Source organism: Micromys minutus (genome assembly GCF_963924665.1).
Source record: "Micromys minutus genome assembly, chromosome: 15".
Taxonomy (NCBI): domain Eukaryota; kingdom Metazoa; phylum Chordata; class Mammalia; order Rodentia; family Muridae; genus Micromys; species Micromys minutus.
The window spans coordinates 44,484,534-44,503,556 of record NC_137984.1 but is presented as its reverse complement, the minus strand read 5'-3'; positions in this window follow the sequence as shown (position 1 = coordinate 44,503,556).

The following is a 19,023-nucleotide window of genomic DNA, read 5'->3' as shown; positions in this document are numbered from 1 at the left end:
AGACCATGTGGGTATGAAGTAAGCTGGAAAACACAGTCAGGTTAGAACTGCTCACTATCTGTCCCGGTATAATGCCAACACTAATAATAAATATATACATCTCTGGGTCATTATTTGGGGATATAAACAGGTGTAGTGAAGCCCCATACTATTACTTTACTCATGTCATTATAAAATATAAATAAATACAAATATAGAATTATACATCACCCTTTATTAAGACTGACATTTTGAAGCTATCTGTATGCTTTTTAATGTTACTTTGATTTTACACATGGTATTTTTTGATAATTTGAACAACCTTGGTCATTCGTCCATCTCTTATTAAACCTTGATCTGGAAGAACAAATATTTGTCATTTTCTTAACTAAGTTATCTTATCACCTGCAAGGAAGAAGACAGTTCTTACCTGAACAGTCTCACAAAGCCTGTATTATGTCTGTCTCACATGCTTAACATACATTAATTACACATAGTTATATTTTAATTTTTGCCATGACTCTTCTAACCCTGTCTTCGGAAAAAACACATTTTCTTCATGTCTGCATCCTTACAATAAAGAATAGTCCTTACAAGTATTAAAGCTAATTCACATACAATTGTGACCCAAATTTTTGCCTGGACCTTTTCCAATGCAGTGTCTTGTCTTTGTCTGGGGCTCACAATGATTGAATCCTCTAAAAGTTCAGATGAAAGTGACCAGGCTTCTGTTTTTCCATCATAACTCACAATTTAATTCAAGAGCATTTTGTTATTGATAGAGTAACATCTTGCTCCAATGCTTTTATTGTAATCTCAAATTAGACTTTCTTTTATTTATTTTGTTTAAACTTCAATTTAAATCTATAAAATAGTGATTTTTTAAAAGTAGAATTGTGTTCCTGCAGATACTAGGACTTTGATGATTATACATCTGAATAAAATGCAGAGGCACAAACAGACACAAAAACATTTAAAATATATTTTCTGAAGCTTTGTTTAAGTAGTTTCAAAATATCCTATAACTATAACATTCTAGGTTTTTCCCAAACTCATTGAATGGTTTGTTTCTTACAAAACCCCACAACAACTTAAATCACTTAAAAGTTTTTGAACACAAAAATTTTCTTTTCAGAATAATTACAAAAAAATGCATGTATCAGATTTCTTGAAAGTAAAGAAGAAACAGATTGTAAATATTTAAAAGGAAAGGAAGTTGAGGTTATTAACCTTTTATTAGAAAACGTGGATATAAAAGTTTTTATTATCTTGGAATTCCATAATTGTGAAGATTTACAACTTATTTCTTGTACCTTCTTAAACATTATATATATATATATATATATATATATATATATATATATATATATATATATATATATAGTTTCATTTTTAAAGCATGTGATTTCAATTTAGATGACTTAGTTCTCTGTACTTCATCATCAGACAAGTTCCTAAGTTGGATCTTTACAAAGGAAATTTGTCCAGATATCTAGTGTTACTTGCCTCAAGGCATGGTTTCTTTTGATGTTGCACACAATGCACTCTTATGCATTTTTTTTTTTTTTTTTTTTTTTTTAGGAAGCATGGGATAATGAAATGCTGATCTTTTCCAGAATTCCCAAGCAGATGTCAGTTACAGATCAATTAGGCAGATTCAGGATACAAACACATTGAGTGCATTGAAAAGAGGGCAAAAAAAAAAAAAAAAAAAAATGACATAGGGAACACACAACCTTCATCTGGAAATGGAATCAGAAAAGAGCTCAGGGACCCTGAGCCAACCCGACATCAATTCAGTGATACTGCCCTGAGGCCCTTGTCTGCCTTCTTAGACTGTTCTCCATCCAATAATTTAGGATCCGGCCAATCTTTTGAAATCGGACAGTCTTAGATTTTATGGTACTTTTTCTTTGGGCTTCTGCCATTAAGAAACCCTTAATTACAACCAAAAAACATAATGGTAGAGAATCTGCATCATAACCTATCAAGAAGCATAAAATTATTTATGTAATCATTTTTAATAATAAATATATTAAATATTGGGCCTTGTCCCATAAATACAAGTGTGTTTATCACCACTTATTTATATCTACTTAAATATCAACTGTCTCAGTGAGACAAGTGTATTTTGTTCTCTTTAAGATGTCTATTGTATTTTTTCCAGTTTCTGTCTATTATAAACAAGGCTGCTGTGAACATGGTGGAATATGTGTCCTTGTTAGATGTTGGAGTTTCTTTTGGGTATATTCCCAAGTGTGGTATAGCCATGTCTTCAGATTGTACTATGTCCAATTTTTTGAGGATCTGTCCCACCTACACCAGATGTCCTTCCACAGAGGAATGGATGCAGAAATTGTAGTACATTTGCACAATGAAGTACTACTCAACTATTAAAAAACAATTAATTCATGAAATTCATAGGCAAATGAATGGAACTTCAAGCTATCTTTCTGAGTAAAGTAACCCAGTTACAAAATAACACTCATGTTATGTACTCACTGATAAGCAGATATTCGTCCAAAAGACTCTGGATACCATGAAACAATGCACAAAAATTATGAAGCTCAAACAGAAAAAGGGCAGAAGGTGTATGTCTCAGTCTTCTTAGAGGGAGAACAAAATACTCATGGAAGGAAATAATGGGACAAATAAAGAATCAAGGATTAGAGAAAAGATCATGCAGATACTGCTGATGCCAATAAGTGCTTACTGGCTGAAATCTGATATAGATGCCTTCTTGGAGGCTCTGCTAGGACCACTACTGATACAGAGGAAGATGCTTGCAGCTAACCATTGAACTGAACATGGGGACCCCAATGAAAGAGCTTTTGAAAGGACTGAAAGAGCTGAAAGAGTTTGCAACCCATGGGAAGAACAAAAGTATCAACTAACTAAACCCACTAAAGTTCCTAGGGTCTAAAAAACAACCACTGAGTTCTAATGGAGAGACCCATTGCTCCGGGTGTATATGCAGCAGAGGATGGCATTCTCGGACATCAGTTGGAGGAGAAGTCTTTGGTCCAGAGAAGACTCATTTTCCCAGTGTAGCATAGACAGGGGGCAATGTGGCTGTTGGGAGAACACCTTTATGGAGTTAATTTTAGGAGGAGGGGGAATGACATTGGGGAAGAGGGGATAACATCTGTAATGTAAATGCAGAGAATATCTAATAAAAAAGGAAATCAAGATGTCTATTGTAATTACTCTTAGTATTATTGTGATTCCCTTCATTCTCACTCAGTTATCTGGCCTTGGGCTCTAATTAAATAGTGTTTTTAAGCCTTGCCAATGATGTAGAAGATTAGGACCACATTGGTCAATTTTGAAGACTACTTTTACTTTTGTATTATGACATTTTATACTATCTAGTTACCATTACCTTGTAACTATTTCTCCTCCGTTGGATCCATGAAAGCAATAAAGTGAAGGTAGCATCTACATACATGATTTCTGTATTATAAGACTTTCTTCCTTTTTTCAGAATATGAGAATTCCTGTATATGGCTATTTTGAATATGTTTGTCTCTTACCAAAAAGTAACATCAATTCAGATAGTGATGTATTTTCTTGGCATGTAGATAGAACAATTGTTGGGTTACAGAACTCAGATTTAAAATGTGTCATAGTATCAGATATGTTTATATGTTAATGTATTTTGGAAGTGAAAATTTCTAAGAGCATCCTCTCATGTGTAAGAACAAATTCATTCTTGTAGCACTATCTCATGTCATAGAAAGCTACTAACAATTCTCAGTTTCTATAGTTTCTTCTTTGTATATGCTTGTGTCTGTATGTGTGTGTGTGTGTGTGTGTGTGTGTGTGTGTGCATTTATCTGTGTATTTGTGTGGTAGTGTACATGTGTAGATGTGTGCATGTGTACGTGTGTGTATATGTAAGTGTGTGTGCCTGCATGAGTGCCTGTGTGTGTGTGTTGTGTTGTGTTTTAAAGGACAAGAATACAACCTACTCCCTTACAAGTTTTTACCTCATGTTGTGGTTAGGCCCAGAGCTGACCCCAGAGAAAATATTTCTTTGGTTTTCTATTACACTGCTGTGTTCTTCTACATTAGTCTGGTATTATGATTACATGCTAATGAAATATAGTTTAGAATAAAATTCTCATTGTTTCAACAAAATTTAATAATCTCACCACACCTATTTTCATTATTATTTTATATCACTTTGTAAATTATTTTAAAATTTTCATCATTAATTTTTGCATTGTCAATGTGTATTTATAAATCACTTTAACACATGCTTTTGTCATTACAACAGGTAGAAGTTTGAACATTGTTTCAAATAATAAGAAGAACCTTTACAATAAGCTCTTTGTAAATCACAAAACAAATCTTGATTCTCCTTCAAAATTTGGTCCTTGAACCTCAGACTTTTTGTCAGTGATGGGCTAAGGAGATGTGTTCTTAAGAAAGATAGCTTATGATGTACTATTTGCCAACAAGTACAATCATCATTCCTCTCAAAGATTGATAGCGTTGTCAACTGCAAAAAAATGAATTATTAAGAACGAAAGTATCAAAGAAAAACAACAGAGTCAAATAAAATAACTCAGTGTCTAATAGCTTGTTGACAAGTGAAAAATGACCTGAACTATCTAAAATTTAATGTTTAAATTTCTTCTAAGGTGTATTACTCTATCAAAATTCGAGAAAAAAAAATAAACATTTAAATGCAAATATTTTATCATTGTATCTTGTTATATTAATAAAAATAGAGTAAGTAGCTAAAAACATATTGGTAGGCTGTTTTGTCCAGTATAGAGGTATGCTAAGGCACTGAGATGTGAGCGGGTGGTTGGAAGTGGGAACTTCTTTAGGGAAGCAAAGGGAGGGGGAGGGGGAAAGGGATAAAATTTGAAATGTAAATAAAGAGAATATCCAATAACATTTTATTCAAAAGGGTTGTTTTGTACTTGGTTTGCGGTTAAGCACATACTGTTTGGATGCTCAGGAACCTAGATACCAGTGATATCCTAGCTACATTTGTTGTTCTGTCTCCTGATGCTTAGGATTACCTATTTGGCTCTGGACCTCACAGCTGTAGGGCCCTTAAGTGTCTCAGCAACATCAAAGCCAGAATTGTGTTCTTCATAGCCTGTGAGAAATTAAGAAGATAGTGGGCCTCCAAAGGACCAGAGAAAGACCACTGATCATTGGTGGTCACCTTGATATTGGTCAGTAGTTAATAATTGCCTTGGTTAGGCCACATTAAATGAATTCAATAACATTATGTTCTTTTATTTTCCTTTACTTTTATTAAAAAGATAATGTGTTTCTGGCCAAAACCCTGAAATAGTACTTGAGTACAATTTTTATTAAAAACATTCTATAGACTGAGTTCAAATTGAAAATAAAATTCTATAATTATTATTGATCTGTTCATTGTTTGTTCTGTCTCGAAAATTATCCACGTTAAGTTTTTATGAGTTTTTAAATTAAACTAAATGAATGGTTAAATTTTGAAATAAATATCAAATATTGAATAAAATTCTTAAACATTGCAACTATATGTGAACATATTTTATAGTGTGATTCTCTTTTAAAGGATTCTCAGTACTAATGGTCATTATGTATAGGATGCATGCATTTTCCTTTAAACTTTAGGGGTGGTTAGACTTCTCTTGATTTTGAAAGTCAGAGATTGTTCTCTATGCCTTCCCCTTCCACTGCCCAAGGTATGTATCAGTTGCATGTAGTACTTAATTTTATGATGACATGTGTACACATATATTATGTACTTTTTCCATTTTATCCCACCCTATTCCCATCCTTCTCTTTGCCCTCATTTCTCTTTTTTCCTTAAATAATTTTGCTTCCACTTTCATGTCATATATTCATACATAGTTTATGTTTTCATACACTACTTGGGGCCACAGGTGACAGAAAACATGTTTCTCTTTCATTCTCTATGTTAATTATTTAATAGATTTTCACCAGCTGCAAATGTCAAAGTTTCCTCTGCTTTTATGAGCGCATATATAGATAGGTACATTGCTTAACTTGATTCTATGACTCATCAGTTCTGAATAATGCTATGTAACCGTTAATATTCAGGCATCTGGGTTGTGTTTTCCTGGAGGAAGCACCAAAGGGATTGGAATATGGCAGCCATAAAAATTATATTTACTATTTTGAAAATACTGTAGTGATTCATGTAGAGGCTTGCCAATTTACAGGTTCACAAGCAGTCCATAGTGGTCCTCTATTCTCAGCATCACAAGCACCCTCTGCTCCATTGGCCTTGTTAGCCATTCTGCCCTGGATGAGATGAATTCTTGACATAGATTCATTTGCATTTTTCTTATCGCTAAAAGAATTGATCTCTTTTTCAGGCTCAGCGACATTATATCTTCTGAGAACTGTCGGTTCATTTAATTACTCTGTTTATTGGAGATGTTGATTGTTGATATTTATTTTCTTCCTGATTTGTTATGCATTCTATTATTAATTCTATCACCTGTGGGGTTAGCGAAGCTCTATGTTCTTCCACCCTGCAGGTTTCTTCTTTGCTCACTCATTTTTTCTTTCACACAAATATTTTGTAGTTTTCTTTGCCCTTTTTGAAAATTCAATGCTACACAACTTCTAAGTTAGAATACTTTAATTAGGGAGACTAGTCCTTAAATTTAAATTCATTCTCTTAATCTACATTCTTTAAAAGTATGTTGGTATATATCAATATCTTATCAAGCAGAGAATTACTGACTATTGCATTATACAGTAAGTATTCTAACATAACTTCTTTTTTAAAATAATTTTACACTCTTCTGAGAAGAACATTTATACTAGAATGTACTTTTTGTTCTCATGGTTCCCATAGTTTCCTAGTTTATTGAAAGCACTCATACTGATAGTCAGTACTCATTTGTTTCCGTAAGCTAGGCCTTTTATATTAGATATGTTGTGAAATAAGGAATCTGGGAGTTTTGGTTAGATGTATAATCATTGGATGCTCACATGCATCATTTTTTCCTTTTATTGTTCTACATAAACAACAAAAATATCACATTACATATTTCAAGAATAAAGAATTTCTATTCTGTGTTGTTTAATGGAAAGCCAGCTAGGAAAAACATAAAGGTGGATAAGTGTCTGTATAAACATAACAAATGCTAAAAGAAAGAATTATTATGATCTACTTAAATGGGGATATCAAATTTCACTACTGTTTTATAAAATTAAAATATAAAAATATATTGAAACATTTAAAGGAATTATTCAGAAGTAAGACAATATTTCTTAAGGCTGTACATGTAATGAGAGAAATAATATTACATTAGATTTCAGAAATGATACACAGATTTCTGCCTTTAATCTGATGTATTGTTTTGGGAAATCAGACATGTCACTGATAAGAATACATTCATTTTGTGTTCCCACTCTTAAGTGATCTGTAACATTAATTATAATTAATAATAGTTTATATTCTGTCCTATGCTAATTAATTGCTTCAAGATCTTCAGTTCAGAATTACTCTTTCTTGCCCTCTACCACCAATCGGGTGAGCAAAGGTTTTAATAGACATTTTAAATTTTGTCACATTAAAAAGGCCATAAAGCCCTCATAATTCCCTTGTCTGATTTACCTAGGTAATTTTCAGAACCTAATTGAAATTTTCAGCTGATATGCCAAAAGTATTCTGTAGAAGTTTTCAGATAATATACTTACAAATAGACCTCTGAAAACTTCCGACACTAAATCTGCTGATAAATTAGAACTTCTAAAATTCACTCTAAGAATAGTTGTGACACAAACTGTTTAGCTTGAGTCACAAAGCTCTGATAAATGTTGATGGGAATGATCGTCCTCTTTATTTCAAGTTAATCAGAGAGCAATGCAATTCCCTTACTCAGCACTGAGCGCTGACATTCCAATGATGGAATATGGTGTGCTATGCAAATCCCCATCTATTACTCAATCATACTTTGCAAAAGGTGACAGTAAAGATCGATGTGCTTCCCGCGTATGCCTTTGTAGTTTAATAGCAGGCTTGGCGCTGGAGGACTGTCCCTGCTAGATTTGTATGTTCAATTTAGAGATTATTCTCTTCACTCTTGGCTCTCCTGCCCTACCTCCCTGTCCTCTGTTCTACACATATCTCTTCTCAGTTCTTCTCCTACTTCCCCTGTTCCCCTCCCTCACCTTACCCTGCCATCCCTTTCTTCTCTCATCTCCCCTCCTGTATATTCTCCTCTCTCCTTATTTTCTGCCATCTCATCCTTTAGTTCTTTTTCTTTCCAACTCCATCACAAATCCTATCATGAACAAGGTAATATGCCCTGCAGAACATGTATCCTAATTATTAGTGTTTAGAAAAAGGTGAAATTGTGTATTGTTGTATCACAGAATCATTGTAGGTAGGGGAAACACATGTACAGGTACATGAACCCCTGTTCACCATTAAGCACAAACTTTGCATTTTATATCTATTCAGTTCCCTGGGAGAGTATTGGGAATAGTGCATGGACATTAATAACATAAGATTCAGAACCATGTGTTTGAATGAAACATCTCCAAACCATTGACAGGGTTGGTCATTTTCCAAGCACTTTTAATTACCTGTGTCTCAGGCTTTTATCTCATAAAACTGGGAATATAATATTTGCATGATGATTGAAACTTTGTGACACACGATTGTTAAACTGTTAGGCTGTTATTTTAAATCAGAATGTTGTACTAATTAATTCCATTGTCCCTGTTCTACAGTTGAGGACACCAACACATTAGCAAAGCAAATTCTTCAGGCTAGAATTCAAAAAGCTTTGAGTTCTTAGAGCCTGTACATCTTTTTCAATGGGATAATTTTGTTAACTTCAATAGAGTGATATCACAATTCAGAAACCATCACGTGTTCAGGTGACAAACAATGAAATTCATACTGAACACAAACCTACCCACACACACACAAGCATACTTCACAACTTCCCTTTTCCTCAGAAAAGTCTGAGCACTTTAGAGACCATTTGTAATGAGTTAAGTATAAGGCAACAGTTTACATGGAATAGTGATTTACCATCAGTAGATTTACCCCTAAGGTTTTCTATCATTAAACACACTTTGGGAGATCTATACATCTGTATTACACATTTGCTCCTGGCTAAATGTTCCCTACAATTTCTACGCTCAATTATTATTTGATTTTTCTTTCTAACATCTTTCCTTAAGTGAAAACACTTATTATAGTAAAGGTATAGGACTTTCTATATCATACACTTTTCTTCACCTGCTAATTGTTTCCTCCTTCAGGCAATGCTGGATTTTCACAAAATCTTTTTCTTTTAATTTACCCTTTTTAGTGTTACTTTCAAGGTTACATTATCATAAAATAATCACAAGTACATGATCATCTCACTGGAACTCAACACTTCTAGCAGAGGAAATTTTATTTCTCTTTTTTATTACCTACATTTTGTTTCCCTTGAGTATAGTATTTGTGCCATAGAATGGGAAGTAGATATTAAGCAATAAGTTTGTTGAATGAGCTCCGCAGTGAAAGTGAGCTAGTCCCCTTATAGTTTTACAGAAGAACAATGGAAATATGAGGTTATGAATAAATGACACTAAAATGTGGCCTAGTCCTTCAGAACACCAGGGCTTCCGAGGCCACTGTTAGCTTATAAGAATATATCTGTTCATTAGCAACAGGGTATAGAATGAGCATTTCTTTCTAGGATTTTTACAAGGACAGTACCTGATCTTTTCTTCCTGTGAGTGGTATTTGCCACTGTCTGCCCTTCACTTTTGCTCTCTCTTTCCTTCCTGTGAGGTGACAATTTGAGACACATGAGTTAGGGAATGGAGGTATGTAACCTTTAAGAGGCTGGGATCGATCCACGCAGGGTGGAGGACTTCTCAAACAATATGCAGAATATAGCCAGCAGTGAAGGAGCAGAGGATTGTTTGAGGAAGAAGGATGTGGTCTTTTTATCACATTGGCCCATACATTATAAGTTGATTTTCATAATTAATGTATAAAAGGAAAATAAAATTATAGTTAGATTTTCTTATTAGTGGAATTATAAATTAAGATAAACACAAATGTATCATTGAATTAAAAGTCACTGTTTCTGAGTGTATCCTGACATATTAAAATGTATTTTATTTTTTCATAACAATAAACCTGTAAATATGATTAATAAATGCATTTCTAAAATTGTTTGTGACTGAACATATACATATATATATTCTAAACATTTTCATCAACTTTCAACTTAAATATGTAAAATATTAAAACAAACCAATTATAGAATATTAAACATCTAAGCACCTTTTATATCCTCAATGAATATAATAAAATTTTATCCTGTTTTATCATAAAGGGTAAACAATTCAAAATTCTAGGTTGTGAGATAAATGTTTCTTCTTACTACAAATCCAAAAAAGCTATAAATGTGCTTTTTAAAGACTTATACAACTGCTCACAGCCAACCATTGAACTGAGAATGGGCTCCCTAATGAAGGAGTTAGAGGAAAGACTGAATGAGCTGAAGAGGTTTGCAACCCCATAAGAACAATATCAACCAACCAGAGCTCCCAGAGACTTAACCACTACCCAAAGAGTACACATGGATGGACCCATGGCTCTAGCTGCATATGTAACAGAGGATGGCCTTATTGGACATCAATGGGAAGAGAAGCCTTGGGTCATGTCAAGACTCAATGACCTGGTGTAGGGGAATGTCAGGGCAGGGAGACAAAAGTGGTGGGTAGGTAGAGGAGCATACCAAGAGAAACAAGAGGAAGGGTAGGGGGTTTGTAAAGGGGAAACTGGAAAAGGGAATAACATTTGAAATTTAAATAAAATATAGCCAATGGGAAAAATGTGTGTGTGTGTGTGTGTGTGTGTGTGTGTGTGTGTGTGTGTGTGTACATAAAAAATCTTATACAGCTTATTATGAACTTTGCTAATTCCTCCCTCTCCTCTCATATCCTGCCTTTTCTTTCTTAACACACAGTGCATGTATTGGTCTCATACTGTGCTCAGGAATCACAAAAATGCAAAATACAATTTCTATGATTACATACTTACATGTTCTATTGAAACCAACTCTGATTCCAGCACATCACAAGTTCAGAATGATAGTTACAAAAGCAGGAAATGCTAGCTTTCTATCTTGATCACACTTCAAGACTCTTTAAGGTTCCTTACAGCCTTTTCTCTTCTGTAAAATGAATAATGGGAAACTTTTATCTTGGTTGATTGTCATACTTCAAAAATGTTAATCATCTTTGATAGTTCCATTTAAATTCTTTAGACATTTCAGAGTCCCATCGTTTGGTGATAACAACCAGAAAATCTTCAGTTAAGCATTATTAGTTTAACACTAAAGTACTCTGAACTTCATGATGACATAAATTTTGCATTGTTTAAAAAAGGAATTTCCTAGAAATAAAAATCATAAAATAGTGGAAAAGGCTTGCATATAACCTAAATAATACATAATGATTATTATGTGTAAACTAAATTGCTTAGTGTTATTATTGTCAATAAACTAAATATTTATTACCTAATAAATTAAAGAATATTGATTAGGATATTTAAAATGTAAAATAATTTTGTATATTTCAACAAGCTGCTATAGTCACTGTTTATAGATGAACAACTCTAAACTAGCTATGAAGATCTCCTGTGGTCAAGCACCATCTAAAATGAAGAGACAAGGAGGGCTGGGAGGAGCTATAAAATGTGGAACAGTCAGAAGGTGGACCGGGATAAGAATAAAATATAGAGTGTAAAAAAAAGCAATAAAAAGAAATGATTTGCGTTTGTAGCACTCTACTTATGTTATCATTACGAATAAAAAGCATTGACTTGGAGCAAAATAAATAAAGTTCATATGAAGAGATGTAAAATAACATCAAAGTTTATTTTTAATTCTGAGATCTATTTATTTTCTTTTCTTCCCACTTCTTGACTATTTTATTAATCAAGGTCAGATATTTTAGGTTGCTTTAATGATCTTATTATCTATGTATTAATTCTGATTTTATATTCACGATGTATGACAAAAATGTCTCAAATTGATTTTACATTCTCTATTGTTCATTGTAAAAAAAAAAAAAAAACTATTCACCTGTCAATAAGTTCTTGCTACTTGAGATACAAGTTTGCATAAAGGAAGAAGATAGATATTTCAATTTTTGCTTTCATTATATAATTATAGAAAATGTTAGTTTTGTGTTGCAGTAAATAATCAGGAAGAACTAAACAATAAGTTCACTTCATATAAAATTTAAATTTTTATAATTTATATTTTAACAAACTGTATTGCTTCTGGTGATTGAATAAACAAAAAAGAGAGATTCAGAAGCCCTGAAGATGGAGTTAAGGATGGTTGTGAGCCGCCATGCCATCGTTTGAAAAGAAACACAGATCTTCTACAAGAGCTGCAATTCCTTTTTCTTCTTTCTTCTCCTGACATCTATATGAAGTATTTTATAAATGGTCTAAAATTTAGATATACCAAAAGAATGTTCCTCCTCCCTCATTAACAAGCCTCCCCACTCCCTGGGTCCTCAACTCTTTCAAGGATTAGGCATATCTTCTCTCACTGAAGTCAGAGCAGGCAGTCCTCTGCTTTGGATGTGTCAGGGGTCTCAGACCAGCTCCTGTATACTGGCTGGGACCTTCAAATGGGAAGTTATCTCTCCACTTGTTCAATACCTCCTCTTGTTCCTTTTCCTTCCCACTCTTTCTTCTCCTTTTACCTCTTTATGTGCTTTTCTCCCTTTCTTCTCCTGCCTCCCTTTTCCTCTCTTTCTCCCCTTTCTTTCTTACACACATAGAAAATAAACAATATTATAGTATATATGGGTATTATCATATTATAATGTTCTATTTAAATCTAGGAACCACAAATTAAGAGAAATACAATACTTTCCTTCTTGCTTTTGATCTTCATCTGAATATATATATATATATATATATATATATATATATATATATATATATATATACATATGTGTGTGTGTGTTTCACAGCCTTATATTTCTTTATGGCTAAATAAACCTCTCTCTGTGTATATGTGTTTATTTTGAAAGGCATTCAGGAAAATTAGGCAACCTGTCTATTGTGAATAGTGCTGCAATAAGCAAGTATTGTAGGTATTGTGGTCGGAGTCTCTAGAGTTCCCTCAGGTAGTTATTTAGACATGGTAGAGCTTGTCTACATAGTAATTAATTTATTTTTTGAGTTGACGAAACTCCATACTGAGTCCCTTATGAACTCAGAAAGCTTATTTCCCTCATAGCAATCTATAGGTGATCTTTTGTTCCTCATTGTGAGGATTTATTGTTGTTTGTTTTTATTAATAATCTCCCTTTGCCTTGGGTGATGTGGAATATCAGTGTAGTTTTAAGCAATTTGCTAGAATGCTATATAACTTGTAGCTAGTCCCGTTACTTGTAGATGTCTGATTATTATTTGCATCACCTTGGTCACTATTCCACAGTCCTTGATGTCTACGCATTGTAGTCCTTGGCATCCAGATGGAACTGACCATCACCTTCACCTCACAATAGTATAGACCCTCTCTTTTATAGGGCCCATATTTTCCCTGGCACCTTGCTCTAAAATTTTCTGAGGTATTGCCTGGTAAACACAATGAGCCATCTTCTCTGAAGATTCTTTTTTATTCTATTTTGCTGTTCAGACTTTCATGTTTGGTAAACACCTGACAGGGATAGTTAAGAGGCAGGAAATATTTATTCAACCTAAGTGTTAATTTTTCATTCACAGCCACTTGTTTCCTTGAACTTTGGTGGCCGAGGGTGACATGTGGCAGTAGAGAGACTTATTCCTGTAGTAACTGAAAAGGTCAGAATCAAATAGTAAGGATTCCTAGAGAACATGCCCCCCGGATCTGTCTCCAGTGACCCACTTCTTCCAGTTAAGACTCGTTTCTTAAAATTTTCATCAGCTTCCAAAATAGCACAAGAAGATTTTGATGCATATGCTTTTTGGGGTATATGAATTCAAAGCATCACAAAGAATAGATGGTGAAAGGTCAGTGAACTAAGGAACCTTCTTCTCAGTACTACTGTTAATATTTAGTAGTAGTCTCTGCAAAGACAAGTTAAAACCCTGGCAAAGAAGCTTTTGCAAGTGTTTAATTTTTCATGCTTGATACATAAACTTGCATACAGTCTGAACTCTGTTCCTCGGTGAGACAGGAGAAATGCCACTTTCCTCTAAGCTCTACATCAGAGAAGAATAAACTTTACTTTTCAATTGTGTGCCTAACTTTTAACCATTATCAAGAACGAGCAGTTCAGCCAGCATAGATTCTCACTTAATTTTCTTGAGGAAATAATCAGTGGCTTAAAATCCAGGAAGTGATAGATACTGCTTTTCCCATAAAAACTCCTCGGACTGCTCTTAGTAGGAATGAATGTCATCATAAACCAAGCATGTGCTGAGAAATGTCCTAAGATAGTGCTCTGCATAGCAAGCAATAGGGACAAGCAACTAAAAGGAAATCTTCTAATGTATTAGTGTGGATAACTCACATACAGATTTATTTTTCCTAATCACACTTTTTCTTTTGCTTGAAGAACACCCATGCAAGTCAATTCTCAGCCTTCTGATAGAAAGAATCAATGAATTATCTTCTATCACTTACTGAATGAATGCTTCTATTCAGTTCTAAACATTCTATGGTATGCTTGTGTTAAGCAAGGTTACTTTGACTGAAAATTACATGCTTAAGTAATTCATAGTGTTATTACAAAACCACACTATATAGTTAGAATACAATTGCCTCTTTATTTGTCAGTACTTCAAAGATACCCCAGGGTTTTTCAAAAGTTGTATTAGGAAACTTAGAATGAATGGATAAATAACTTTATTATTTTAATAAAGTAACAACACAAGAAAAGACGAGACCAGGTAGGAGAAATACAAAACAGGACTAGAACTGTGGATCCACAGTTAAGGGCATTTGGTGCTATTCCAGAGGAATTTGTTTCAGTTTCTAGCACCCAGAGAGGGTCTCACAACTTTCGATAATTCCAACCCCAGCAGAGATGATACCAGCATCTGGCCTCAAAACATACCTACTTACACATTTCATACACAAAACCGTGTACATGCACACAAACATAAGCTCATGCAAGGACAGACAGACAGACAGACAGACAGACAGACAGACAGACACACACACACACACACACACACACATATTAAAAATAAACCACCAAAAATTCAGGGCCTAGGAGTATGTATCTGCAGCAGAGCACTGACCTGTTGAGGTTACGGATCAATTCAGAGTTTAAAAAACAAAACCAAAAAAAAACCCATGAAATTTAAAGCATGTTTTTTTTTTCTGAGATAGAATAATTTATGTTAATGAATGATAATTCAAATATAATTATGTAAAAAACAAGATAATAGTTAATATATTTCTGTTCCTAGCTTTAAAAAATGTGCTGGCTGTTGGCTAGAAATAATAAAATAAAACATACATTGCAAATGTGAACATTTAGTTTTTGAATTTTCCAATGAATCCACAAAATTAACTTTTTGTTTGGTTTTATGTCTGATGCCAACATTTTGGCTGCATTACCTATTCTGTTTGTCCTCAGATAAAGTTAGTTCCTAAGTTAGACATTTGGCTCTAATTTAAAAAAAAAAAGTCAGTATGTTGTGTATCAGTTATCATAACAGTGAGACATATTAGCAGAATTTACAAAAGCAAAGTTTGAAATACTCTGGTTGTAGTTGTCTTAAACAAGGAAAAATCTAGATTATCATTCTGTTGCATGGATCTGTTTCTTAGTTTTAGATGTGTGCATCGATTGTTCTGTTTTATGGCAAGTAAGGGAATTAAAGGCAACATTTTCAGATGAATGTGTTTAAATCGATATTAGTTGAATGTGCAAAAGTAGCACAATGTGGGCTGTGGGATGGTATACGTAAGTAATTTTTCATATCCACTTTTGTTCTAGTTCTTCACTTACAATATATATAAAAAATACTCCCATCAAATAGACAAAAGCAAAGATAATTTGTCATAAACCTCCTGCCAAAGAAATGCTATAAAAAGGAAAATTTTCTGGAAGTAGTGATATGTTTCTTGATGCTGGCAGTTGAATTATACACAAAATACAATCTACATTAAGGTGTCAGCAGTGAGACTGGTAATGAAGTCTTTACTCTGTTACTGTGCTAGAGTTAGTAGGACCATCTTTTAAAGGCTTTGTGTGTGCAAAGGCATGCATGTGGGTGAAACCTGATACCTGAAATTTTTATAAATATTCTAGGAACAGAAGAATTCCTGAGTGAGTGACAAGGTACGTTTGCCTGATGGGAGGATTTTACTTCGCACCACTGCTGAAGACAACAAAGCACCCAGAGGCTTTCACAAAGGGTTCTGCTGCCATCACTTTTGTTAAATTTGGAGAGATAGCAAAGCATGGCACGCACTGTTGCACCATTCAGCTTTCAGCTGGAAGTGCTAAGTAGAACTACTTTAGGCTTTATTTCCCTTGGGAAGCCATCCGGTGCTACTAATTTTAGAATACTATTCTCAGTGAGATACAGATCTCGAAAGATTGTTTTAAAATAAATTCAGGAAGTCTAACATTGTTGCTTTAGATGATCACATGTAGAGGAAGACACCTGGATTACTTTAATGTAACATGTGCCACAGAAATTACATCTTAGCACCTACTGTAAGATTTGTATATTAAAACAGCTCTATGTAATCTTATAGAACTAAAAAAATCAGCATCCGAAATAATGGATATGTATTATTTTGTATAATGTGAACATATTTGAGCTATATTTTTGTTAGTCCTGGTGTATTAATTGTTATTTATTTAGTTCTTTATTTTTTCATTCATTTGTTTACTAACTTTACATTCTGATCTCAGATCCCCTTACTTTCACACCCCCTTCATCCAGCCCCTGCTCCCATTGCCCCTCCCCCTTCTCTGAGAAGGGGGAGCCCTCCTATGGGTATTACCCAACCATAGCACATTAGTCACTGCAGCAGAGGACATATCCTGCCCCACTAAGGCCAGACAAAGTGGTCCATTTAGGGGACAGATCCACAGGTAGACAACAAATTTAGGAACAGACCTGCTCCAGGTGTTGGGGGACCTGTATGAAGACCAATCTGCATATTTGCTGTGTATGTGTGGGGAGCACGTGGGCTAGGTCCAACCTATGTATGCAATTTAGTTAGTGATTCAGTCTCTGGGAGCCCTAAGGATACAGATTAGTTGACTCTATGGTTGGTATTTATGTACAGTTCCTGTCACTCAAGTCTTCCACAGATTCCTGAACTCACTCCAGTGTTTGGCTGTGGGTTCCTCCATCTGTTTCAGTTAGCTGCTTGGTGGAGCCTCTCAGAAGACAGTTATGCTAGGCGACTGCCTGCAAGCATAACAAAATGCCATTAATACTGTCAAGGACTATATTTTGCCCGTGGGAAATAGAGTGTAAGTCTTAAGGCAGAAACATACATTAAGCAGACATTTACAGAAAACAGGTAAACATAGTGCAATTACACCTTTCACCAATATTGTACAACCACGTCTACCTAAGTTTATACAAGTCACCTAAGGTGTGACTCTGACAAATAACTTAAATGACTCAAGACAAATAACTTAAAAGTCAAATTAAAAACACAGATAATGAATCCCCATTTCTCTGAAATTGTTTACTTTCAGTTGCCAGGAAATAAAGCAAACTTGGTCACTGTTATTCAGATATTGTTCCAAACTGGAGAGAAGTGAACTGTCTGGTGTCAGAGACCATAACCAAAGTCTGAAGTCCATATGGGAGAAACAATCTTTTATTTAGTTCTTGATGTGCAGCTAGAATTTTTCCATTTCTCCACCTTTCTCCAGCATATGCAAAGTTGGAGAGATTCTGTCTAATCTGAACAAATGTCTCTGTGAAGCTTTGAAAACCAGGCTGTGATAAAGGACATGGGAGAGTAATGCTATGGAATATACCTCAAGTAGCAATCAGAGCAGAATCTATGTTGTTTTTAGTGTCTTTCATGGTCTTCCTGCAGGTCTTCTCAGGAGAAGGGTCTGAGAGAGACATTGCCAAAACCTTCGAGAGCTGGCCTTGAGGCTGGCACGCATGATCCGTGTACAGATCGACACAGCAATATGATGTGTGCATGTGGGCATGTCTATGTGTGTGAGTGTGTGTGTGCATGTGTGTGCATGTGAGTGTGTGTGTGTTTGTGTGTGTGTGTGTGTGTGTGTGTGTGTGTGTGTGTGTATGTATCATCAGAGAGAGACCAAGACAGACACATACAGACCGGTACAAATAAACATAGAGACAAATGTAAAATCATTTTTTGTTCTACATTATGAAACATAAGTTGAACTATCATAATTCCTTACTTTTGCCTTCTATAGAAGTGACAATTCTAAGTAGAATTGAGACATCTACTCATTATATACAAAGATGAAAACACCCCAAGTCTCCTTCAATGAACTAATGGGTTTAATGTTTGATGCATAGAGGAGCATGGGTGAATTATTAAATATAAGAGTATGGGAAAGTACTTAGTTTTAGAGAATCCGAAGCAGAAGCTTATTAATTTAGCCTGGGTAACTTACATGGTGCTTAAAGACAATTAACAATTTCTACAACAGTGATATATATATATATATATATATATATATATATATATATATATATATATATATATATATATATGTATATATATATATACACATACATATATATATAATATTTATATATATAAAATCTTGGGTAAGAGGAAGTGAGACTTGAGCCCTATCATGAGGGAATAGTAATGTCTACAATCTTATTCAGGTCTCCTGAAGACAGTGAAAGGCAGGAGGTATTTTGTAATACCTGGAGTATAACATTCTACAATTTCCCCTCTCACCAAAACCAATACCTGCAATGCTGTACTCACTCCCTTGTGTCCTCCAGCCTCCAGGATCTGCCATCACCCTGTTATCTAACCTTGTCCAATCACTAGTAATACTTTCATTTAAGACTCTTATGATGAAGTCCACAACTTAGGTACT